This window comes from Dromiciops gliroides, chromosome 1 (genome assembly GCF_019393635.1).
Source record: "Dromiciops gliroides isolate mDroGli1 chromosome 1, mDroGli1.pri, whole genome shotgun sequence".
NCBI classification, from domain to species: domain Eukaryota; kingdom Metazoa; phylum Chordata; class Mammalia; order Microbiotheria; family Microbiotheriidae; genus Dromiciops; species Dromiciops gliroides.
Genome location: NC_057861.1, coordinates 607,798,402 through 607,825,385, shown reverse-complemented (window position 1 = coordinate 607,825,385; position 26,984 = coordinate 607,798,402).

The following is a 26,984-nucleotide window of genomic DNA, read 5'->3' as shown; positions in this document are numbered from 1 at the left end:
CCACTACATTATGATCAGGACCATTACTTCTTGTCCTAGCTATTTTGTTAGCTATGCAATTGGTCTTCTTGCCTCAAATCTCTTCTCTAATCCATCCTTCACAAAGCTGCCAAAGTAATCTTTCTCACTTACAGATATGGTCAAGTTACTCCCCACTCAAAAACATTTCCTTTAGCTCCCCCTTTGCCCACCAATTAAAATACAATATAAGTCCATCCTACTTTTCAAGGTTCTCCTGTTTACAAACTCTACATTCTATTGAAACTGGAATAGTTCCCCCCACTCCTAACATCTGTGTCTTTAATTTTTCTTGCCTAGACCAGACTTCCCCCATCTTTCAATACTGCTTGCTGAAATTCATCTCCTTCAAGGACCAGCTAAGATGTTAACTCAGTCTGCCAGTCAGTCAACAAGCATTTGTTAAGCACTCATTGTGTACAGACACTATACTAAGTACTGGTAATACAAGAGCAAACATAAAAATACCCTTCACCCTCTAATAGACAAAGATAACACATAATAGGAAGCTGGGGCCAGGGGAGAATTAGATGCATGATGAGAGCAAATACGGTGTGGCAGAGAAAGTCCAGGGTACAACCTGAGGAAGAATCAAACAAGGCTGCCCTTGGTCCTGGGAGAAGCCATCCAACGAGAGGGACAGGCTGTAGGGATCAAGGGCATCTATTGTGTGAAATCCAGTGTAAAAGTGAGCTTCCAGGAGTAAGAGGTTTGGGGGGCATGACAGAAAAAATCCTGAGCATAGCTTAAATTTTTCAGTCCACTCCGATTGCCTTCTTCTATGAACTTTATTCTATTCTATTCTATTCTATTCTATTCTATTCTATTCTATTCTATTCTATTCTATTCTATTCTATTCTATTCTATTCTATTCTATTCTATTATAAATTTTATTCTAAGTTACTGATGAGCACATCTCATGTCCCTACTATAGTATAAATTCATTTATGTCAAAGACCATGCAATTTTTCATGTTTATATCCCCCAGCATTTAGCTTGACGTACACAGAATAGGCTCCTAATACATGGTTTGTTTCGTTTCCAACTCAATGGGATTGAATTTGTGGTATAATGAAAAGAGCAATGAATTTGGACTAAAAAAAGGCTGGGGTTTGAATTCTGTTTCTGCTACTTACTATCTGTTTGACCTTGGATGAGTTCACTTGATCTCTGTGGGCTTCGGCTACCACTCTATAAAGTCAGGGGCCTAGACTAGATGATGTCCAAGTCCCCTTTCAGCTCTAAACTCTAGGGTCTAAATTGAAGCAAACACAGACCACACTTGAAGAATCCCTGCTTTGGAGCACCATAAGGGGAGCCCAGTTAAACTCAGATTGTATGCCCATCTGTGGTTTAGCTGGCTGCCTTCAACCCCTTAGTTATTCAGACAGTAACTGGTCACTTGAACACTCAGCTGCCCTTATTATTGTAATCCTTCAGATGGCCATCTGTTCTGCTCATGTGGGAGAGCTAGCCCAAGGGAGAAGTACTCAGCTGCCCTGCATCCTCAAATCAGGTCAATTACACCACTGTGCTTTAATTGCTCATGATGGCTAGGCTATTGTATTTGAGCCATCAGTAATTTCCAGTTCATTGTCACTAAGGATTTCAAGGTAATGAAAGTGCCAACCTGTTCCTAGGGGGTTCCTGGCACCACACAGTTTGTAGACCAGCCTGCAAGTGTACATTTCACACCCTATCAGCCCCTGATTTTCAAACCATCATGTAGGTTAAAGTAAAGCCAGGCCACAAAGTACAGGGAGGGCTGAAGGAAGGCTTGTTCAAAGACAGAAAATTCTTTTTCAATGAAAAGGAGCAGGGGCTGGCTATTTCCTAACAATGGATCTAATCTTCCTTGGCTACAGGCAGCATCCTGTGGCTCTCGGCACAGCTCTTTTTTTTCCAGCTGAGGGCTAACTATTCCCTCATGTGATTGGGGTGACTCTTTTACCAATCCAAATTTCAAAAGTGGTTTTGAAAAATTCCAGGAAACTGATATTCCCATTTCCTAGAACTCAAGCTTGAGAGACTCTCCAATGATTTTTTCTTATCTCACACAGCTATAAATGAATAATCTTCTGAATCATTATTACTTCCTCAAAGAGAGTTGGGTTCTTTTTGTCAGATGAAGGAGAATGAAAAAAGAAAAAAAAATAGTTTATGGAAATATCCCAGGTGGCACATATGAAGGTGTTGCATTTGTCACAGAATGAAAATTTTGGGGATTTCCAATGAGACTCAAACTTTATAAAAAAAAAAAAAACATGCACATTGGGGCAGCTAGATGGCACAGTGGATAAAGCATCAGCCCTGGATTCAAGAGGACCTGAGTTCAAATCCAGTCTCAGACACTTGACACTTACAAGCTGTGTGACCCTGGGCAAGTCACTTACCCCTCATTGCCCCACCAAAGGAAAAAAAAACACATGCACATAGCCCCAGCTTTGCTATTTCTTGTCTACATGAACTTAAACCTTTCAACCATTCTGACACTGTTTTCTCATCTGTCAAAAGAGAGGGGTAAGAGCAGCTAGGTGGCGTAGTGGATAGAGCACCGGCCCTGGATTCAGGAGGACCTGAGTTCAAATCCGGCCTCAGACACTTAACATGTACTAGCTGTGTGACCCTGGGCAAGTCACTTAACCCCAATTGCCTCACCAAAAAAAAAAAAAAAAAAAAAAAAGAGAGGGGTAGCTAGGTGGTATAGTGGATAGAGAACCAGCTCTGGAGTCAAGAGGCCCTGAGTTGAAATCTGATCTCAAACAATTACTAGCTTTGTGATCCTGGACAAGTCACTTAACCCCAATTGCCTCCCCCAAAAAAGGGGAAAAAAGAAGGTAAGACTAGGTGGCCTCTGAGGTATCTTCCAGCTCTAAATCTATGATAATGTATTCAATTACTTTCTGCACAAAATTTGATAAACTTAAATAAGTGTCTAACGAGTAAGTTTCATTGGACAGTATACTCCTTGAGGGTAAGCAATATTTTATTAATAGTATCATATAGGTCATGTGTCATTGAGCAAGTTATTTAATTTCTCAGTGTTCTAGGCCACTGCCATCAAACACAAAGCCCTAAGAGTGCATTTCAGCCTCAATAGTCCTCAGTGTAACCAGAATGATATTAAAATATAATTAGGAAATATTTTTTTAAGTGAGGCAATTGGGGTTAAGTGACTTGCCCAGGGTCACACAGCCAGTAAGTGTGTGTTAAGTGTCTGAGGCCGGATTTGAACTCAGGTACTCCTGACTCCAGGGCCGGTGCTCTATCCACTGCGTCACCTAGCTGCCCCAGGGAATATTTTTAAAAATAAATAAATATGCAATAGAACATAGATAATGTTAATGTGATTTCCTAAGTCAGTATGTGGCAGGCAGGGATCCTTCTCTATGGTTTAGTGGCCCCTATTTTCTATGTGACACTACTCCCCATGCACCTTTCTAAAACATTAAGTAACAAAGTGTCAGCCTGCACATGTATACAGTTTCCTATACCTATAAAACCATAGATCCAATCTCTATAGCTATCCCTATATTTGATCACATTAGGGATGGAAAATTGGCCACTCTGTTGGGTGACCACCGGCAAATTACTTAATCCCTCAGGAGCCTATATAACTGTCTAAAAGTATAAGTTATAAAAAAAGTTGTCTAAATACATTAATAGATGAAGGGAAGAGTTTTCCATACCTGGAGCTCCCCACACAGATAAAATCACATATCCAGATTACCACTCCTCTCCCTCGCCGCCAAAAAAGAGAAAATTGTACCTAGCATATTATGGAATCCCTATTAACAAAACATTCTAAATTTTGTACATAATAGATTTGCAGTTTCACACGCAATCATCTTTTTTCCTATTCCACTATGTTATAGAAATGCTTGTTTTATTTCTCAAGTTCAGAATAAAATTTTAAAAATTTTAAAGAAGCATAAATTTACTTTCAAACTCAAATATTTATTTTTGCTTCCTATATCACAACAGAATCTTGTCACTAAAGTCAGGCTTGCATCTACTTTAACTGTTCTGAAGACATATCAAACACAAGAATTGTAGATAGAATATTCACTTTCAGAATCAGAGAGTGTTTCATCTAGAAGGCAACTTGTAAATCTTCTATTCTAAATCCCTCTCTTTACAGATGAGGAAAATGAGGCCTAACAGGGAGAAGTGTGTTGCCAGAACTGAGACTTGAACATAGTTCGCCAACCTGTCAATACAAGATTCCTCCCACTCTACATCCTCCATTTTGTCTTGGTACTTTCTTCCTAACACAAGTACTTGACTAGTATGTGGAAATTCTATAATCCAATGAAATTATACCTATGGGATCAGATAGGCCATTTTCTCTCGGCTCCTAAAGATACTTGAGCCTCATGATGGAACACTTTCAGCATTTAGTGAGTTTAGGAGACTTCTTTTCCTATGTTTACAGATGTTAAATACATTTTAATGGTGGAATGTATTCATTTGCACAGGTAAGTTTTGGTATGTTTAAAAAGAGTACCTGTAAAGAACACTGAACTTGGAAATAGGAGAAACCTCAAATACTTACTGATGGTATGTCTGTGGAAAAAACCATTTAACTCTGTGACCCTCAGATTTTTTTTTTTATCCATAAAATGAGGGAAAGTAACAGTGGCTATAATATCTATCACACAGGATTGTTGTGAGATTCATTTTAGAAAGTATTTCACAAACTTTAAAAGCCCATATAAACATAAGATGAATTAAACATTTTTCTCTGATTCCCATTGACCTGTCATACCTCTCCAAAACAAAAATCTTCACCAAAGATAAATCATGTGTCCTTGATTTAAGACACATGGAATCCAAAGGAAGATAATTCAAAAGAAAACTAGGAAATGACTTCTAATCTAAGCTCATTCAGCATATTTCCTCTAAAAAAATTCCATGCTACTGGTAGGAGGCTGTAACAAAACTCAATCCCATACCCTGGTCTCTTTCCAGGGTATGGAGATCCTAGCCAGCACCTCAACAAACATAATTCTGGGCTTCAAAAGGTATCTTTAGGAAAGCCAGGAACAGTGGGAAAGGGGCAGGATGTCTGAACTTTCAACAGAGCTCAAAGCCATATGCCACCCTATATCTTCCTCCCAGAACCTTGGAAACCCAAACTACAAAAATCAATTTCATAGCATCAGCATGGCAGACTTCTGAACTGCTGATGGCAAACCAAAGAACTGAGAACAGAGGGAGAAGGACAAGACACTGTGATGGGACGTAGTATATGGAACCTATGTAGCACTCCAATACACCTGAGAGAAAGTATTCAGTATCCAGCTGGGACCTGTTCTATCCATCCAAAAGTCATTTGGAGCACAGACCTAGGCTGGTGAATGGTGAATTGCCAAGTGGAGGAGGAGGCTGAAACATTGAGATTCTATTCCCAAGGTAACCACCATTAGAGGGAAGTGAGTCAGAGAGTGAGCAATAGAGAAAATAAAGGGAAAAAGACTGAAATTACCAAAGGTCTCAAGAAGAAGAAAACTCAATGACCTTGAACATAAGCAGATAAATCAACAAGGAAAACATTAACAAGAAAAAGAAATGTGGCCTCCAGATCTAATGAGTTCAGATATCCATGAATAAATACTGCAAAACAAAGAAAAATGATCCAACACTTGAGGAGACATACCCTGTGGAATTTGAGGAGAAAATGGAACCACAATGCACTGTTTCTGAGTGGTTTAAAAGAAAAATGAAAATGGTGAGAGCAGAATTTACGTCCTACCCAGCAAAAATAATGAGCAGAATCGAAACACTTAAAAATAAATTGTAATCTGCGATGGCAAATTTCATCAAAGAAACAAAAAAGAGAACAATAAATTTGGAATGCAAATACACAAAAGTGAAGGACAAATTAGAAGAGGAGCAAAAAATAATAACAATAATAGTAATACCATTAATAGAAAATAGGCTCACTATGCAAGCAAAACATATAAATCTAAGACAGCCATAAAAATCTTAACACCACAATGAAGGAAATAATATAATAGAACTAGCCAGAACTTCTGGACATGGACAATGAAATACCCATAGAAAACATTCATAGATCACCTCCAAAATTTCCACAGAAGGTTTCAAGGCTTCAAATTCCATGACACATAGTAGTTAAATTTGATAATTCACTTTAGAAAAAATATATAAATGCCACTTGATATCACTATTATTTTCAACAAAAGGTTAAAAAGAACGTTCTTAGTAACAGCCAGTCATATTACTATTTTGCTATGTAAAGAGACAGTGACATATAAAGTGAATAATGTTCCATTTGTCTTTAAAGAGTGCTTTCATTTTACATGTTAAGAGTCCTACATGTATTTAAGATGGAGGATCATCAGGTCTTACAATCTTCCCTGAAATTACACCCTACAGACTCTGAAGTACTATCATCTGACCTTCCAATTTCCCCTAATGACCCTTGGGTCTTGTAATCAACCCTGAAGTTGCATCCTCCCACATGTGTTGCCTTCCCTAATTAGAATGTGAGTGCCTTGAGAACAGGGACTGTACCAATATTTTATTTGTATTGCTGATACTTTGCCTAGTGTTTGGTACATAGTAAGTGCTTAATAAGTGCTTTTTCATTCACTCAATTAACCTTTAATCTAGAAGATACAGTGTGCATATGTAGGAACACATACTAAAAATCACTCCCTTTTATTAAAGTACTTTGGAAGCATGTAAGTTTCAGTTCCCAAAGAATCTTCACCTTAGTTCTGTCTCCAAAGAAAATAAAATTTTACTTGTAAGATCTCACATTTGGGGCAGCTAGCTGGCGCAGTGGATAAAGCACTGGCCCTGGATTCAGGAGGACCTGAGTTCAAATCCGGCCTCAGACACTTGACACTTACTAGCTGTGTGACCCTGGGCAAGTCGCTTAACCCCCATTGCCCCGCAAAAAAAAAAAAAAAGAAAATCTCACATTAGCAAAGCAAGGTAGTAATACCATGGATCTAGAACTGGAAGGGACCTCAGAAGGCATATAGTGCATTCTCCATTTTTTATTGATGGAAAACAGGGCCCGGAGACATGTGTCTGCCCAAGGTCACGCAAATAAGTAAAGGGAAGAAGTTGGATTTTAGAAGGGAATTTCAGAGTTGCTTTTGTTTTGTTCTAAATGGAAGACAGACACAATGAATTTCTTTTTTTTTTTTTAGTGAGGCAGTTGCAGTTAAGTGACTTGCCCAGGGTCACACAGCTAGTAAGTGTTGTGTCTGAGGCCGGATTTGAACTCAGTTACTCCTGAGTCCAGGGCCGGTGTTCTATCCACTGTGCCACCTAGCTGCCCCACACAATGAATTTCTTAGTTGGCAAAAAAGTGTTTTAGGAATGCAGTTCAAGAATCATAGCTACTAGAAATGCCTCAAGTAGGTTTTTTAATGAAGGACACCTACTATGTAGTCACTTCTTCATGTATGCAAAGAGAAGAATAGATATGAATGATTAAAATCAAAGGTTCTATCTAGCTTAAGTCATTCAGCCAGCCCATCTACTTGGGGTCCTTTCAAATCAAATCATCACTTGCAGCATCCTACCATGGAGGCCAACCAGGGTTTTCATTGGTTAGGTGATGGTATTTCTGACTCCAGCTAAAATAAGACACACAAGGGCAAGGGTCCTTAACATTTTTGTGTGTCATAGACCCCTTTAGAAGACGCATCAAGTCCATGGACCCCTTCTTAGAAGAATGTGTTTAAATGCATTAGATGAAATACATAGGATCATAAAGAAAGTCAATTCTATTTCAATTCATTTCTCAGGAAAAAAATAAGTTCACAGACCCTAGATTAAGAACATCCATTAACTAAGGTAACTGGTTGAATTGAACTAGCATATCATTCATTTTTTGTTTATGGGGTTTTAGGAGGTTTTTTGTAGGTCAGTCAGGGTTGGGTAGCTACCCAAGATCACATAGCTTGTGTATGTCTTATGTCTGAGGCCAGATTTGGGCTCAGGCCCTCCTGGATCCAGGGCTGGTGCTTTTTCCACTGTGTCACCTAGCTGCCTTATGATGCTATCTTTAAAATAAAATTAAAGGGTGAGAGGAATGTACTGGGAGAAAGGGACAGGGAGAGATGAAATAAGGTAAAGTATCTCACATAAAAGAAGCAAGAAAAAGCTTATGGAGTAGAGGGGAAGAGGAGAGAGGAGCAGGGGAGGGAGTGAGCCTTACTCTCATCAGAATTGGTTCAAAGAGGGAATAACATACACACTCAAGTGGGTATAGCAATATATCTTGCCCTGCTGGAAAGTGGGAGGGGAGGGGGATAAGGGGGAGGAGTGAAAGAAGGGAGGACAGATTGGGGGAGGAGGCAGTAAGAAGCAAAACACCTGGGGCAGCTAGATGGCTCAGTGGATAAAGCACTGGCCCTTGATTGAGGTGGACCTGAGTTCAAATTCGACCTCAGACACTTGACACTTACTAGCTGTGTGACCCTGAGGAAGTCAGTTAACTCTCATTGCCCCACAAAAAGGGAAGAAGAAGAAGAAGAAGAAGAAGAAGAAGAAGAAGAAGAAGACCTTTTAAGGAGGGATAAGGTGAAAGAAGACAGAAAATAGAGTAAATATGAAGGTGAAGGAAGAGAATGGATGGTAATACAGTTAGTAACAGTAACTGTGAGAAAAAAAAAGATTTGAAGCAAGTTTGTCTGATATCCTCAGTTCTCAAACACATAGAGAACTGAGTCAAATTTGTTAAAAAGAGAGCTGTTGCCCAATTGATAGATTATCAAAAGACATGAAGTCTTCAGATGAAATAATCAAAGCCACCTATAGTCATATGAAAAAATGTTCTAACTCACTATTGATTGGAGAGATTCAGGTCAAAATAATTCTTGGTACTACTTCACATCTATTGGATTGGATAACAGGACATCAGAGGAAAATGACAAATGTTGTGTGGAACATGGGAAAAATGAAAAATTAATACACTCTTGGTAAAGTTGTAAACTGATTCAAACATTCTGTAGAGCAATTTGGAACTATGGCCAAAGGACTATAAAACCATGCATATTCTTCAACCTAGCAATACCACTACTAGGTTGCTACCCTAAAAGAGAATTTTTTAAAAGTTTAATTCAAAATTGGGGTGATGCCCATCAATTGGGGAATGGCTGAACAAATTGTGGGATGAGATTAGGATGGAACACTATTGTGCTGTAAGAAATGGTGAGTAGGATGCTATCAGAAGGACTTATAAAAAATTCAATACATCTACAGAAAAAGAATTGATGGTATCTGAATACAGATTGAAGTATAATAATTTTTTGTTAGTTCTAATGTGGAAATATTTTGCATGACTGCACATGTATAATATATTGAATTCCTTGAGTTCTTAGGGAGGACTGGGGAAGGAGGGAGGAAGAGAATTTGGAACATAAAGTTTTAAAAGGTTGATGCGAAAATTGGTTTTTATATGTAACTTGGGGGAAAGTTCTAAATAAATAAAAAATTATAACAGAACAAAATCTATTATTTTTCCTTATTCATATGTGCCCTCCTCCAAACTATCCTGGTTATATACATTTTGTTTTACTTACCTGCATACATATTGTTTCCCAATATAAAACTCAAGTCCAATAGAATGTAAGCTTGGTAAAGATAAGTACTCTTCACTTTTATCTTTAAATCCTAACACCAGTGTCTAGTACTTAACAAATGCTAATTGAATAAATAAATGCATTTATTAAATACCTTTGATGTTGAAGTACTAAGGGATATACAAAGAAGAATAAGATAATACCCTTGCCCTCGGGAGAGTTATGATCAAAAAGGAGAAAAGACAAGTATACCAATAAGACAAACAAAAAAATTGTAATATTTCAATGGCTGCAATCTCACAGATGTGCCTTATGACTATGGAAGTAGTTTGTATACTGGACTACTGCTTTCTTCTCAAACATTATTATTATTTACCTCCTAACTCTGTGCATTTATACTGGTTGTCCCCCTATACCTGAAATGCTCTTCCTTACCTTACTCCCAGCTTTTTTCAATATTCAGCTTAAATCACATCTTCGCCATAAGGCCTTTCCCAGTCTGTTCCCTTGCCTACTTTCCAATCTCTTCTGTCTAATATTACTGTTGAGTTATACTGTTTATATCTTGAAGAAAAAAACCATTATCTGTACATGTTGTCTCCTCTATTAGAAAGTGGGCATTTTGAGGACTGGAACCATGTTTTTTGTCTAACTTTATATCCCCAGGGCTTAGCACAGGGCTTGACGTATAGTAATTCTTTTTAAAAAATGCTTGTTGGTTGATTGATTCCTTCCACTGGTCACAACCCAACCTTTTATACTTTTATACTGAGTTATTATGTTCCCTCATAGATCTTCTACAGAGCATCTACCAAAACTGATGAAGAACTTTCTTCAGATCTTCTAACAGTTCATGGGTACCAATGAGGCACTCAAGATGTCTATCTATTATCCCTTGCTCTTACTACAGAACTGTATAACTAGCTCAAATCCCTTTCTGCTCATAAATTTCCACAATGGCATCCTTTATGCCACTTAATGTCTGTTGGATTGGGGTTTTTTTGTTGTTGTTGTTATAGGTCAATACTGAAAATATACTACAGTCTATTTACATCTACCACATGTCCAGTCCATGCATTTTCCAGATTCTAGGCATTTTTGCTGGCTGTACCCCATGCCTAGAATATTCCCCTTACTCATTTCCACCTCCTGGCTTTTCTGGCTTCCTTCAAATCCCATCTAAAATGCCATTTTCTATGGTAAGACTTTCTTGATCCCCTTTAATATCAGTGCCTCCATTCTGGTGATTATCTCTACTTTATCATATGTGTGGATGTAAACATAGATGTAGTTTGTGTATATTTGTTGTTTCCCTTATTGGACTATGAGCAACTTGAGAGAACAAATTGTCTTCTGTCTTTTAGGTACCCCCCCACCCAGTGCTTAGCACAATGCCTGGCATATAAGCACTTTAAAAAACTTATTGTCTTTTGGGTCAAAAGAAATTTTGAAATTTCAAAGACTATAATGTTCCAAAATTGGCAACATTACAGCATCACCTAAATAATATTTGTGTCAAAATATATATGTCTGTTTGTTTGATGAGAGCAAGGGTTGGGGTTACAGGTAGAGAGCAGCACCACAGAGTATTTTTGTAGTTTTATGCCCAAATTCATGTCTATTTACAGTGTCTCTCCCATATTTATTTAGTGATGTACTAAGTAAATGATCTGGCTACACAACTATGTATCATTTTCTGGATAATAAGCATTTTTCATCCACTCAGTTTTTCTAGTACAAAATATTGGGTCCTAGATACACTCAGCAGACCATCATTTGCAAAATGAAGCAACTAGATGATCTCATTATCTATAAGGAATCTTTTTTTTTCCATTTAGACATTAATTCTTATATGACTCCCACCACCTTTACCTCTCATTTCCTATCTTAAGTTATAGTCATTTTCATTTTTTTTCAATGCTATTTGGTACTTAACATATTGAGCACTTCTTAACTCTCTTCATTAGATAGTAGGGTAAGGCTTAAGAATATACTACAAGACAGTGGATAAAGCACCAGCTCTGGATTCAGGAGGATCTGAGTTCAAATCCAGCCTCACACCCTTGACACTTACTAGCTGTGTGACCCTGGGCAAGACACTTAACCTTCATTGCCCTGCCCCTCCCTGAAAAAAAGAATATACTACAAGACTCTGGCCTCTTTTAATTCTTAAAAATGAAGTGTATTTTCAAATATACTCTTCTCCATATTCCTCTTGCACATCTTTGCACTGAAGTCATAAGATTTCAAAACATATGTTGACTTGGTTTGATGATCTTCTGACACTCTAAAGAGAATTCTTCTCAATTCTCATCCTCTGCAAGAGATATTAGAGCAGAGGATGAAATTATCTTTATGGTGACCATTTTTCTTACATTTACCATGAACATCATATGGCAAGATGATCAAGTAGCCTGTGAATATTTTTTTGTTGTTACTTTTGGGCATGTGAATAAATCAATTCTACAAAGTCCGTTGTTTGATTTTCCAAGGATTCTTTTCTTTAGCTCTGGCTTCCTTTTGCTTTCTGGTTTCATTTATCATGAGAATATTAATATTTATGTGATTCGCTTCTTCTGAGAATATATGAATTCATTGGTCACCAAAGGTCTCACATCTATAATACCAAGAATTAAGTATATAGATGATCTAAAATCTGTATGCCTCCTAATACCCCATTGCCCCCTTTTCCAATACTCAACTACCATCACTGTGAAAGTAGAAGTGGAACACAAAGTTGGGGTTTTTTTTATGAAAGTATTTTATTTTTTCTAGTTACATGTAAAAATAGTTCTCAACATTTGTTTATACAAGATTTCCAATTTCAGATTTTTCTCCCTCCCTCTACCCTCCCCTAGACAGCAGGTAATCTGATATAGGTTTATATATATGTACATATATACATATACATAATAACATTAAACATATTTCTGCATTAGTCATGTTATAAGAGAAGAATCAGAGCAATGAGGAAAAACCTCAAAATAGAAAAACAACAGCACCAAAAGCAAAAGAAATAGTATGGTTCAATGAGCATCTCTACTCCACAGTTCTTTTTTTTTTTTTTTGGATTTGGAGATCCCCTTCCATCATGGGTCCCCTGGAGCTCTTCTGTACCATTGCACTGGTGAGAAGAATCCAGTCCATCACAATAGATCAACACACAATGTTGATTATACCATGTACAATGTTCTTCTGGTTCTGCTCATCTCACTGATCATCAGTTCATACAAGTCCTTCCAGGTTTAAGGAATCTATGAGACACCAGGAATCAGTCAAGCAGAATCAAAAGAATGAAAAAATAGAAGAAAATGTGAAATACCTCATTGGAAAGACAACTGATATGGAAAACTGATCCAGGAGAGACAATTTGAGAATCATTTGGCTGCCTGAAAGCCATGATCAGAAAAAGAGTCTAGACACCATATTCCAGGAAATTATTAAGGAGAACTGCCCTGATATTATAGAATCAGAGGAAAAAGTTGTAATTGAAAGAATTCACCGAACACCTCCTGAAAGAGACCCCAAAAGGAAAACTCCAAGGAATATTGTAGCCAAATTCCAGAATTATCAGGTGAAGGAGAAAACACTACAAGTAGCCAGAAAGAAGTGATTTAAATATCATGGAGCCACAGTCAGGATTGCTCAGGACCTAGCAGCTTCAACATTAAAGGATCACAAGGCTTGGGATATGATATTCCGGAAGGCAAAGGAGCTTGGACTGCAGCCAAGAATCTATTACTCAGCAAAACTGAGCATTCTCTTTCAGGGGAAAAGATGGACATTCAATGACACCGGTGACTTTCAAGGTTTCCTGAGGAAAAGACCAGAACTGAATAGAAAATTCGATCTTAACATACAAGACTCAAGAGAAGTTTAAAAAGGTAAACAGAGGGGGAAAAAAAGTTACTCAATTAGGTTAAACTGCTTACATCCCTACACGGGAAAATAATACTTAGAATTCTTGAGATTTGTAAATGTATTTGGGCAGACAGAGAGATTATATGCAGAGGGTATAAATATAAATTGTCTTTGATGTGATGACATAAAGGAAATTAAGGGGTTAAAAAGGGAGCTTATAGGGAGAAGAGGAAAGGGGAGGTGGAATGGGGTGAATTACATCATATGAAGAGGTGGAAAAAAACCTATTACAATAGAGGGAAAGAAGGGAGGGGTAAACATTGTTTCAACCCTACTCTCATTAGATTTGATTCAAAGAGGGAATAACATATACATTCATTTGGATAAAGAAACTTAGCTTATTCTTTAGGGAAATAAAAGGGGAAGGGGAAGGGGGGACTGATAGAAGGGAGGGCAAAAGCAAAGGAGAAAAGGGTAAAGAAAAGGGAGGGGGTGATAAAAAGGGAGGACAGATTGGGGGAGGCAGGGGTAAGAAGCAAAACGTTGGTGAGGAGGAATAGAGTAAAAGAAGGGGGGAAGTACAAAGCGGGTAAATAGAATGGAGGGGAATAGACAGTCAGTAATAATAACTGTGAATGTGAATGGAATGAACTCTACTCTAAAACAGAAGTGAATTGCAGAGTGGATTAAAAGCCAGAATACTACAATATGCTGTTTACAAGAAACACATTTGAAGCAGAGAGATACACAGAGTAAAGGTAAAAGGCTGGAGCAGAATATATTATGCTTCAGCTAAAGTAAAAAAAGCAGGGGGAGTAATCCTTATCTCAGACAAAGCACAAGCAAAAATAGATCTCATTAAAAGAGATAAGGAAGGAAACTACATCTTGCTAAAAGGCACTATAGATAATGAAGCAATATCAATATTAAATATGTATGCGCCAAGTGGCATAGCATCCAAATTCTTAGAGGAGAAGTTAAATGAGTTACAAGAGGAATTAGACAGTAATACTATACTAGTGGGGAATCTGAATCTTCCCCTCTCAGAATTAGATAAACCTAGTCAAAAAATAAATAAGAAAGAAGTGAAAGAGGTAAATAGAATACTAGAAAAGTTAGACATGATAGATGTCTGGAGAAAATTGAATGGGGATAGAAAGAAATATGCCTTCTTCTCAGCAGTACATGGCACATTTTCAAAAAACGACCATGTATTAGGGCACAAAAACATCATAGTCAAAAGTAGAAAGGCAGAAATAGTAAATGCATACTTCTCAGATCATGATGCAATAAAAATTACATGTAAGAAAGAGCCATGGAAAAGTAGACTGAAAATCAATTGGAAACTAAATAATCTCATTCTAAAGAATGAATGGGCCAAACAACAAATCATAGAAACAATCAGTAACTTTATCCAAGAGAATGACAATAATGAGACAACATACCAAAATCTATGGGATGCAACCAAAGCAGTGCTTAGGGGAAAATTTATAGCTCTAAATGCTTACATGAATAAAAAAGAGAAAGAGGAGATCAACGAATTGGGTATGCAACTTAAAAAGCTAGAAAGAGAACAAATTAGAAATCCCCAATTAGATACTAAACTAGAAATCCTGAAAATTAAAGGAGAAATTAATAAAATTGAAAGCAAGAAAACTATAGAATTAATCGATAAAACTAAGAGCTGGTTTTATGAAAAAAACAATAAAATAGATAAAATATTGGTTAATTTGATTTTAAAAAAAGAAAGAAGAAAACCAAATTACCAGTATCAAAAATGAAAGGGGTGATGTTATCACCAATGAAGTGGAAATTAAATCAATAATTAGGAATTATTTTGCCCAACTATATGCCAATAAATTTGACAATCTAAATGAAATGGATAAATATTTACAAAAATACAAACTTCCCAGTTTAACTGAAGAAGAAATAAAATCCTTAAATAAGCCCATATTAGAAAAAGAAATTGAACAAGCCATTAATGAACTCCCTAAGAAAAAATCCCCAGGGCCAGATGGGTTTACAGGTGAATTCTATCAAACATTTAAAGAACAATTAATTACAATATTATTCAAATTATTTGGAAAAATAGGTGAAGAAGGAGTTCTACCAAATTTGTTTTATGGAACACCAAGTTTAAAAAAATCAATGTGAAAAAATTTGTTGTTTTTTTTCACATGTAACTTGCAGAAAATTCTAAATAAATTAATTAAAATTTAAAAAAAAAGAAAAGAAAGAAAGTAGAAGAAGCTTCATAGAACCCAGGACTATTTTAGTGTCTTTCCTTAATACTATGAATTAGCAGGAGCAAAGAATTAATTCATTCATCACCTAGAATCTAACCTACTAGTGATTAACTTCTCTGTGCTTATAAATATAGGTCATAGAACTATAGAATTTCACAGTTGAAAAGAACTTCAGTGGTCATCTAGTTTAACTCAGACAAAAAAAGTCTCCCCCCATACATACACTATAATTGCTACCCATTATTCCTGATTCCCAGGCCCTGAGGAGAGATTTTTCAAATAATTGAAGACAATTGGTGTCATATCTCCCTAAATATGGCCTAAAGTGGGAAATATGTTCAATTATTGAGATACTACTTGAAGTCTTTCCAACATGGAAGAAACTTGCAGATATTGCCTATGAAAACACAGGGTAACTTCCCACGCAAAATAAATATATAGAATACATACAAAGAAATTGCTATGAGAAACCCATTTAAGAAGATATTTTCTGTAATTTTCGGAGCAGGCTTCATGAAGGAGCACATATCATGCACTGGATCTGGGCTTCTAAAGATGCACCCATTCCATTAGGGATTTCAATGGACCTTTCAGGGCAGCCAGGTGGAACAGTAGATGGAGCACTGACTGGCTCTGAAGTTGGAAGGACCTGAGTTAAAATCTCACCTCAGGCACTTATAGCTGTGTGACTCTGGACAAGTCACTTAATCCCAATTGCCTTAAACATCTGAGGCCATTTCCTAGATGGCTCTGAAGAAGAGAGAGAAGTTGGTGACTTTGTACAGCACTGCCTCACTTAAAACCAATTCACTGCAAGTCATTCATGGTCCTCTTCAAGAATGAAGGACAAAAAAAAAAAAAAACAATAGACACTAAGGGAGAAGCCTGGGAAAAGTTCATTCTAGCCATGGATCATAGATGAGAGGAAGGGAGAAAAGTCTCATATGTCAGGGAGAATCCCCTGAAGATGGGTTTTTAACCTGGAGTCCATGGACTTTAAAAAGAATTTTCTTGATAACTGCATTTCAAAATAATTGATGTCCTTTGCCATACTCTGTATCTTTATGCATTTAAAAATGATTGTAAGAAAGGGTTTATGGGCTTCCTCAAACTGTCAAAGGGGTCCAACACACAAAGACAAAAAAGCTTAAGAATCCTTGCCCTGGAAGATTTGTAGAAAGGAAGGACTGCATGGAGAGAGACCAAAATCATCCCTGGAATGGTGAAAAAAGCTTTTAAAGGACATGGGGGTTGATGAGTGCAGAGCAAGTGGGTCAGTTGGTGAGAAGGGATTTGTGAAGTGCTTAGTAGATGAGCTTTGGATAAGCATTTTAATTGAGGGATGCCCATCCAAACTAAACACAGATTCTGAAACCTTTGGAGGCTCCCACATCATTAGCTTTTATATGGATTTCTGCAATGGTAACACTGCCTGCCTTTTATTTGGCCCCCCGGTATTCCAAGCAGCTAAGCAAGAATTATATAGGTGGGAAACAAATTTTTTTTTGAGATTTGGAGCCTCAGTGAACAGGGGGAGCCTGGGAAATGTAAAATACTGAGCAAATCCATTGGCCATTCATCAGGAAATAAAACCAAAACTACCTGTGTTTTGGCTTGAGCAAAAACGACAACTAACAATGAAGTGCAGACAAAATGAAAATCAACCCTTGATTTGCTCATTTTGTGTCTGTATTTTCTCAAGATATCATCTTGGGACACACAGTGCTCTCAGCTCATTAACACAGTTGCACGGAGTGATTCCTTGCAGGTGTAACTCCACTGTACTGTGGAGATGAGCAATCTACCTTGCCTTGGTTCAGGAATACTCAAAGAAAATAAAATTGAGGAGAAATAATTAGTCCCCACACTATGACCCTGATTCATTTCCAAGCACTGCAAACCATACTCCATTTACTGAAGGAAAGTGTTTTATTGTTTTTGCCTTGTCGTTGTTTGAATAAGAAATGGAATTACCAAGAAATTCATTCAATCCAGGCATTTGTCCCTTTGTCTTCCTAAATTGGCCACCCCCAAAACATTGACAGAATGTAACCATGGACCTTCCCGGTTAACTAACAGGTGCTTACATAGGCAGGAAACAGAATCCCAAGAGGAAAATCCCTGTCTTCCTTCAGAGCATTTACAGAAACACAATATCCTCTGCTAACATGGTAATCACTGCTGGATGTCCCACAAGGGATGCAACTCTTCACCTTGTAATGTTTAACTGCTGAAGTTTCTGTATGGGAAAGATTGATTTACAACAAAAGGTGCCTCATCCCCCAGGGCTATTCTCTTCAGTTTAGCCATCAAGAATGCTGTTTCATACTCCTGGGTAATCTGCTGGGGTAAATAACCAAAGAGGCACCAAAACAAGTGAACAGAGAAGCCCTCAGCTTTCAGGCAGTACTTCATTCTGCCCAGTAATGGTGGGAATTGGCTGTCAAGCATCTTGATTCACTATAAATGTTTTCTCCCTCTGCCCCCTTCTTTTCTCACTCCCCTTCTTCCTCCTCTTCTCTTCTTTCCCTCCTCCTACCTCTCTTCTCTCTCATCTCTTCTCCCCTCTCTCTTTCCTCCTTTTTCCCTCTCCCTCCCTTTATTTTTTTGGGTCAATAAGGGTTAAGTGATTTGCACAGGGTCACACAGCTAGTAAGTGTCAAGTGTACGAGGCTGGATTTGAACTTAGGTCCTCCTGAATCCAAGGCCAGTGTTTTATCCACTGTGCCACCCAGCTGCCCCCACCCTCCATTTATTTTTGCCCTCTTCCTTGCTTTCCCCACTCTTTCTTTCCCCCTCTCCCTCCCTCTCCTGCTGTCTCTTCCCACTCTCTGCCCTTTTCTTTCCCCCTTTTCCTCCTCACCCTCCTTTTTCCCCCTTTGCTCCTCTTTCTTTCTCCCTCGTCCCTTCTTTCTGTCCTCTCCCCTACTCTTTCCCATCTCTGAAAAGGCTTAATCCCTGGGTCAAGACTTCTTTGCTCAGAGAGCTTATTCCACTCCTTATTTCCACAGTTGCTCAGAATTGTCCATTTCTGTTTTCTTAACAAAAACAGTCTTCATCCCAATCCTTCATCCAAACATCTATACACTTTCTTCAAGGCATTTCTGAGTACTTCATAATGTTCATTTATTAAGCCTTACCCAGTGTGGTAAACAGGATGGGAAAAGTGAGGCCTAGAATAAGCTAAAGTCATCCCTCCCCCACCCCCGGCTCCAATGATCTATAGCAGAAACCTGAATAAATGACATGTGGCATGCCTTCTGTCCTGAGGCCAGTGCCCTTTCTGCCTCACCACTCAGCTCCTCCTGCAGTCAGACTCATCTCTGCTTTTAATCATTCTGATTCCTCTTTATTAGAGATTCACAGGGTGACTGGGGAAATACTGATGCCAGAATTACCTCCAAATTACCCCGACACCTGGGCCCCAACACAACTGCAAGCAGTCACTCTGGGATTTCGCCACTTTCCCAGCTGGTGTATTTTTAACTCTGGGTTGTTTTTCCTGTCTGATTTACAGATGAGGGCCAAGACAATGGAGTACATCCCTTCTTCAATACCTGGTAAGGCCCAAGTAAACTGTGGGTGCTCCACAAATAATTATCATCAATAACCATGTGTCAATTACTTTGACCAATGCTCACCATATTACAGATGCATGAATCTGTCATTTGGCAGAGGGGAAAACCCCATCTCCCTGGCATCTGCCAAGTTCTCCCTGGATCATTCATTATCCACCAAAGACTGGATGTTTGTTTCCTTAGCTTGTGAGGTGGACAGGATGGTATTTCTGACTGGTGGTTTGCAGAATCTGTAGTATGCCCACATTTCTCTTGGCAACTACATATGCCAAATATTTCCAAGTCTGTTTGCCTCGCCTTTCATTATTCCCAGGAACTCCCCAGGGCCACTAGCTTTGCCTAGATCCTGTTAGCTACTTCAGGTTTCAAAGGTACAACATGATGGAATCATAGAGAGCAAGGAAGTAAGGAATTGGGAGGAGTGGAAGGGATTTACAGGGGGAGGGGGAGATGAAAAGTGGGGAGAGAGGCCTTGGTGGGGGAAGGGGAGGAGGAAGTATTGTTAATAACAAGACCACTGGGAGAACACTCAGCCATGGGAATGATTTCAGTTTAAGCAACAAAGAATGTTTTGTTTCCTGAGCTCACAACTGAGCAGCACTTGGCTGCAACATAAGAAAGGGATCCCTGGGGGTCTGGGGTATTCAACTGGCTCCCTCATCACCATAGGCTGTCATCTTGTCAAGAGCCTATAAACCAAACAGGATTGGGCCTAGTCAGCACCAGGGAAAGAGGCCTCTGTGGAAAACTTAAGACTCTGCAGATGTGATGGCAGGGATACAATGGAGCACTCCCCCTTTCCCTCCCAGTCTACAGTGATTCCCTTCTCTACCCTGGGAACCACGCCCTCCCTGAGATGCTGCTGTCTAGCCAGGGTGAGATGTAAAATGGAGCTTCTGACCACCTGTTACATTAAAGATGCTAGGGGCAATTTTCAAGAGGGATATTAACTACAGAACATAAGGCAGAATGAGGGGAGGCTTGGGGGGTGTTTGTTCAAATGACTTTTTAAAAACAGACATTTCAGTTTCTGATTTTTTCTCTCTTTCACCTCAACTTTGGCATAAACTATTAAGCAGTTTTCATTATTTAAAGGATCTGTATCTGATGATAAAGAGGTCTATCATTTGACAGGAAAAAAATGGATTCCTCTGAGTAACAAATACAATAATTTAATTCACCTTAGTCACTTCTAAAAATTATGGAACTTGAAAGAAGCAGGTATCTTATTTCCAATGACAACATTTTACTACCATTCTCTAATACAAAGAAAGAACACACACCTGAAACAGATAAACAACCTCTCTATCAGAATAGGAAAATTAGGCATTTGATGATAACCATTCAACTGGAAGAGATGTGAACTCATCAACAAACACTACCAGGACTTTTTAAAAAAACACCTTTTAAAAAAATCCAGTATTTAAAAATACACAGTGAAAGTGTATCAATTATAACTGTAAAGAATATGAACTCTGGGTAACTGGAAAAACCAAAGTTCCCAGAGAAATAATAATGAAATAGCTCTCCTTTCTTTCAGGGGAGTAGAAGGGGACTACTAGGGAAGAATGCTAGAAACTTTGCCAGATATAGTTATCGTATGGAGTATTTTTAACTTTTTAATTTTTTTCCCCTTTTCAAACAAAGATCAGACTTCTTTCCTGCCTACTTTCCTCCCCCCTATCCCTCACTAAGAAAAACGAAACCCATTACAAACTAGGGACTCTGTGTGTGTGTGTATGTATATATACACATGTATACATACATACATACATTGGTATATGGATACTCAAGCAAAGCAAATTTTGACTTTAACCATGTCTAATAAAAATATGTCTTAGTCTGCACTTTAGATGCATTACTTCTCTATGAGTAGATGGGCAGCATGTTTCACCATAAGTCTTCAGGAATTTTGGTTGATCAGATTTCCCAGACTTCCTAATATATCTTATACCATTATATGTTATATGTTGTATATCATATAAGTATATATTTTGCTACATTGGTATATTATATTTCTATAATGTTAATAAAATATATAAATATGCATATTTGTTTTGTTTTAATCAGCCAGGATTCATTCTTATCCTTCTACCCCAATACCCCCCACCTCCTTGAGAACATATGAAAAACAAAACCTTTTACAAACATGTTTAGTCATTTAAAACAAATTTCCAAATTAGCCTTGACCTAAAAAAAAGTCTCATTCTGCGTTCTGAGTCCTTCACCTCTCTATCAAGAGGTAGATAACATGTTTCCTCATTATTCTTCTGGAATTCTGGTTGGTCATTATGCTGGGAAGATTTTAGCATAATAGTATTCCATAATATTTATATACCATAATTTGTCCATCCATTCTCCAATGTATGGGCACCCCTGCGGTTTCCCATTCTTTGCCACCTCAAAAAGATAGAAGCTATAAATGTTTTTGTACCTTCTTACAATTTGTTTTGCTTAGCACTAATCCCTTCCTTAATCTGTCTTCCCTCTAATTTCCCCTCCCACCTTCTCTCCTTTCTCTCCTATTTACCTGTTGAGTTAAATGTATTTCTATATCCAACTCTGTATATGTATTTATTCTTCCTTTGACCAGTTCAGATGAGAGTAAGGTTCAAGTGACAATCGCTGCCCCTATGACCCTGTCTCCTTCTTCATATGGGCATCTTCTTGAGTGCCCTGATTATGTGAGATAACTTCCCCTAATCTTCTTTTCCCTTATTCCCCCCATTATGTATTCATTCTTATTCCCATTTCTCCATTCTTAAGATAGTCAAGGCATAACAGAAATACTCTCAGACTTTGTCTAATTGGATTCTATCAACCCCAACCATGCTAGGGATCAGAAAGGACACATGTATCATCTCCCCATATTTGAATAAAGGCAGTTTATCTTTTAGTCCTTTATTGTTGTCTATTCATGTTTACCCTTTTTATGTTTCTCTTCACTCCTGTGTTTGAACTTCAGAGTTTCTCTACAGTTCTGGAATTTTCATCAGAAATGCTTTAAAGTTCTGTATTTCATTAAAAATACATTTTCCTCCTTGTAGTATTATACTCAGGTTTTCTGTACAAGTCATTCTTGAATATAAGCCTATATCCTTTGCTTTCTATAATTCATGTTCCAAGTTCTTCACTCCTTTTATAACGGTGGTTGTGAAATCATGTAAGATCCTGACTATGGCTCCTTGATACTTGAATTATTTCTTTCTGACTGCCTGTAATATTTTTTTTCCTTTGGCCTAAAAGCTCTGGATTTGGGCTATGCTGTTCTTGTGAGTTTTCATTTTAGAGTTTCTTTTAAGAAGTAACCTATGGGGACAGCTAGGTGGTGCAGTGGATAGAGCACCGGCCCTGGAGTCAGGAGGACCTGAGTTCAAATCCGGCCTCAGACACTTAACACTTACTAGCTGTGTGACCCTGGGCAAGTCACTTAACCCCATTTGCCTCGCTAAAAAAAAAAAAAGTAACCTATGGATTCTTTTAATTTCTACTTTTCCCCCTTATTCTAAGGAATCTAGGCAGTCTTCTTTTAAGATTTCTTGGACTATGACTTCTAGACTCTTTTTTCGGTCATTATGTACAGATACTTCAATGATTCCTAATTTTTTTTCTCCTCAAGCTGTTTTCCAGGTCAGTTGTTTTTACTACGAGATATCTTAAACTTTGTTTTCCTACTTTCTTCAGCCTTTTGACTTAGTTTTAATATTTCTTGTTGCCTTATGAAGTGCTTGACTTCTATTTGATCTGTTCTAATTCTCAGAGCTTGTTGCTTCGGCAAGGTTTTGTACCTCTTTTGCCACGGTGTTAATTCCCTTTACAATTCTTTCTTCCAAAGCTCTTATTACTTTTCTAATTTTTTCCTCAAGTATTCTCATTCCACTTTTAAAAAAACCCTTTTAAAATTATTTTTAAACTCTTACTTCATCGTTTTAGAGATTCTAGCTGAATTTGTGCCCAAGCTATGTTTCTCTCAGGTTTTGCTAGGTGTTATTTGAGTCATTCTCTTCTGGATTTAGATTTGCGAGTGCATGCTACCATAATAGTTCACTATGGTGGAGTTCTGTTTTATAGTTTGTTTGCCCATTCTCCCAACTTATTTCCTGACTCCAGAGTGGATGCCATACTTCTTTTTTTTTTTTTTTTTTTTTTTTTTGGTGAGGCAATTGGGGTTAAGTGACTTGTCCAGGGTCACACAGCTAGTGTTAAATGTCTGAGGCCAGATTCGAACTCAGGTATTCCTGAATCCAGGGCCGGTGCTCTATCCACTGTGCCATCTAGCTGCCCCAATGCCGTACTTCTTAAACAAAGGTCTGAGCCAATCCTGTTACAAGAGTATTGAATATTATGTTATTTTAGGATCTCAGAAACAGCCTGGAGACTTGCAAACTTTCAGTGCTCCCCAAATAGTCTAATTCAGAGCAAAGTTTGATTGCTGTCCTCCTGGTCTGAGCTCTACAAATTTCTGCCCTGGGTTTGAGTTAATGCAAGAAAACACTGTGGTTGGACTTTGCTCTTATTAGACAGTCAGACTCTGTTGGGTCAAGTGGCAGAATTATAGGCTCATATCTGGTCTTCTGCAAGCTGGGCTAAACACTGGAAGTGAGGCCTGCCTCCCCTGGTGTCATGTTGCTGCTGCTGCTACTGGCTTCTAAACTTCCTCCTTTCTCCTTACACAGACCAGGGTCCCCTACCCACTCCCCTGAACAGGTGCCCTTCTCAGTCCATCCTAGATCTTTGACCTAGAACTCAGTAGTGGGCTATAAAAGTGCCAGTTGACACCTGTTCCTCCTATATACATGGCGGACAGACTTGAATTCTGCATGGGCAGTGTGCTCCTGGCCTGACTCATTCCCAGTATCTACAGATCTTCCTATCTTTCTTTCTATGCTGAGCTAGGCTGGATATTGTTGTTGTTGTCATTTGTCTTTCACTCTTGAAGAGGACCATGACATCAGGAGGTGATGTCATGACTTGCAGTGAATTGGATTTAAATGAGAGAGGGCTGTGCAAGGTCACTAACCTCATTCTCTCTTCCAGAGCCATCTTGATTCAGTAGCAAGATATATATCAGGACAACTGGAGATGGCCACAGAGGTTTTGGGTTTTGTTTTTGTTTTGTTTTTTCTTTTTGGCTGGGCAATGAGGGCTAAGTAACTTGCACAGGGTCACACAGCTAGTAAGTGTCAATTGTCTGAGGCCGGATTTGAACCCAGGTTCTCCTGAATCCAGGGCTGGTGCTGTATTCACTGCGCCACCTAGCTGCTCCACCACAGATGTTTAAGGCAATTGGGGTTAAGTGACTTGCCCAGGGTCACACAGCTAGCAAGTGTCTTAGGTGAGATTTGAACTCAGCCCCCTGAACTTTAAGACCAGTGATCTATCCACTGCACCACCTAGCTGCTAGGCTGGATAACCGACTCATTATAACATTTAATGGATTTCCCCATCAGGTTTAGATGTGGTAAATTTTTTAGATCTGTTTAGGTGGGATTGTGGATGGGAGTTCATCACACTGTTTTCTATCATTTCACCATCTTGGCTCCACCCATCTGAGGTGTTTTTATTTAACTGTTTTTCTTTATTACAAGGAAAAGTTTCAGTTGACAGTGGAAAATGACCATTGTCTTTACATTCCCATCTTTTAAAAAAATCACTTAAGTCATGGATTAAAAACTTCAATTACTGGACTTTCCAAAAGCTAACAATACTAGTTGAATAGAAGTTTCCTTCCCCACTTCACCAATAAGCCCTAAAATACTAGTATACACCCTGAAATTAGCACTCCTTTGGGCTTTAAACCTTGACTCTTAATTATACTGACTTTGATAAGTGACAATTGTGTTATTTCATAACCTCTGCAAATAAAAGAATGTGAACTTTATGGTGGACAGGGAGAAATGATATTGATACAAAAACAAAAAGTATCAATAAAACTAACAATAATGATATTAATGAACATAGTAATACTCAAACCCAATTATAAAAAGCAAGCCCCCAATTATAGAATTATCTTATCTTCTGTCCAAATAAATTTCCCAGGCTCCCCCAAAAGAAATTTAGCTTCCATTTTCCAATTGTTTAGTCATTTTATTTAATTTTACAAACATGTATTGAATAACTCCTCTGGGCTAGACAGTATAGGGGACAAAGAGATGAATACACATGATCCCTACCCTCAAGGCCTTAGGTTCAGGAAAAGCCCAGGCCATAAATGTAGCAAGTCCAGAGAAGCAGCAGCAGACCCTTGCAGAGTCAGTCTGCTGAGTGTTTTGATCCCTCCTTGCTTTCATAAAGGAGAGTATATTGCCCCACCTCAGAAATGAGAATTGACATCCCCCACACACCCACTGCTTCTTTTCTGAAATCCCCATTTGCATGTTCATGGGAGAGTGAATTCAGAGTTGCCCTCTCTGGTGTCTCATTTGTTACTGCTCCAAACAGGTTGGGACTTGCTTTCAAAAGGCAGCTGGGCTCTGGGACTATGTTTCACTTCTTGACACCATTAATTGGGTTATGAGTCAGACAAGCCCTAATGAAGACAAGTTTTGGTGTCTCTTGCAACTGTCCTGGGAGAGGCACACATGCAAGCACAAAAGCCACAGAGCTGGGAGGGTTCACATTGTTTATCAGGCCCACATGGTCACTAGATGAATCACTGGGGCTAGGGGACTCCTCTGTGGACAGGCCTATGGTTTTTCTGCCCCTCCCAGAAGCCCTTGGATGTCACCATGATGCTCACAATGAGGTGCTCAATAATAACCAGAGGAAGTGGAAGGAGGCAGGAATGGATTTTAAAAAACAAATCAACCATTGGAAAGTGATTAAATGAATGGAGCATTTTGAGAACCAATCATTGCCTATGTAAATGAAGGAGTCACTCTAATAGGCAAACCTGTTAATCATACATTCAAGGCCTGCTATGATTTCCTAAAAAAAGAATGCTCATTAATGTTTCACTGGAAGCCAGCACAAGCTAAATAGAAACTTTTCAGAGGGACTGCCTCAAAGAGCAAGCCTCCAAAAGTCAGACACAGGATAAATGGCCCCTGAATTTTAGTGTTCCTCCATCTTGCCCTCAGTGTATTTTATGGCTCATAATGCATCTGGCCAGTTAGGGTGAACAAAAGCATGCATCCTAGTGTGTCCAATCACTAACAACCATGTTAAGGTCTGTTTCTGTTTATAGGATTATTGGCCGCCCTAATACTTAAGAATATAGCACACTTTCAGCCTTCATTCAGCCTCCCTTGCCTCTGGGGCTATATATTTGCAGCTCCAGTTGTTAATAGGGTTTGGATTTTTAATTCCCCTAGCCTGTTGTACCATTTACAACTGACATGAGACTTAGCCACAGACAACCCTTTGGAGGAGATGCAGTGTTACATCATCTAAGGAAGTTACAAACAGGCATGTAGTCTGCTAACTCTCCCTTAATCCCTCTGCTCTAGAAAGTTCCATAAATCTCAAGGTCCTATAGGCCAAACATTAAAAAAAACAACATAATAAGCAGCCCATGGAAAGACTAGTTTTCTGAAGTAAGGACCACTGAAATGCCTTTCTTTCCCAGAAGAGTAAGGGGAAAACTTAGTAAGACTTTTTTTGGTGTTGTTTCCAGAGGCTTTTGCCTATTGCCTTTTGTGTTGTTTGTTTAATTGTTTATAAGTTGTATCTGACTCTTCATAACCCCATTTGCGGTTTTCTTGGCAAAGATGATT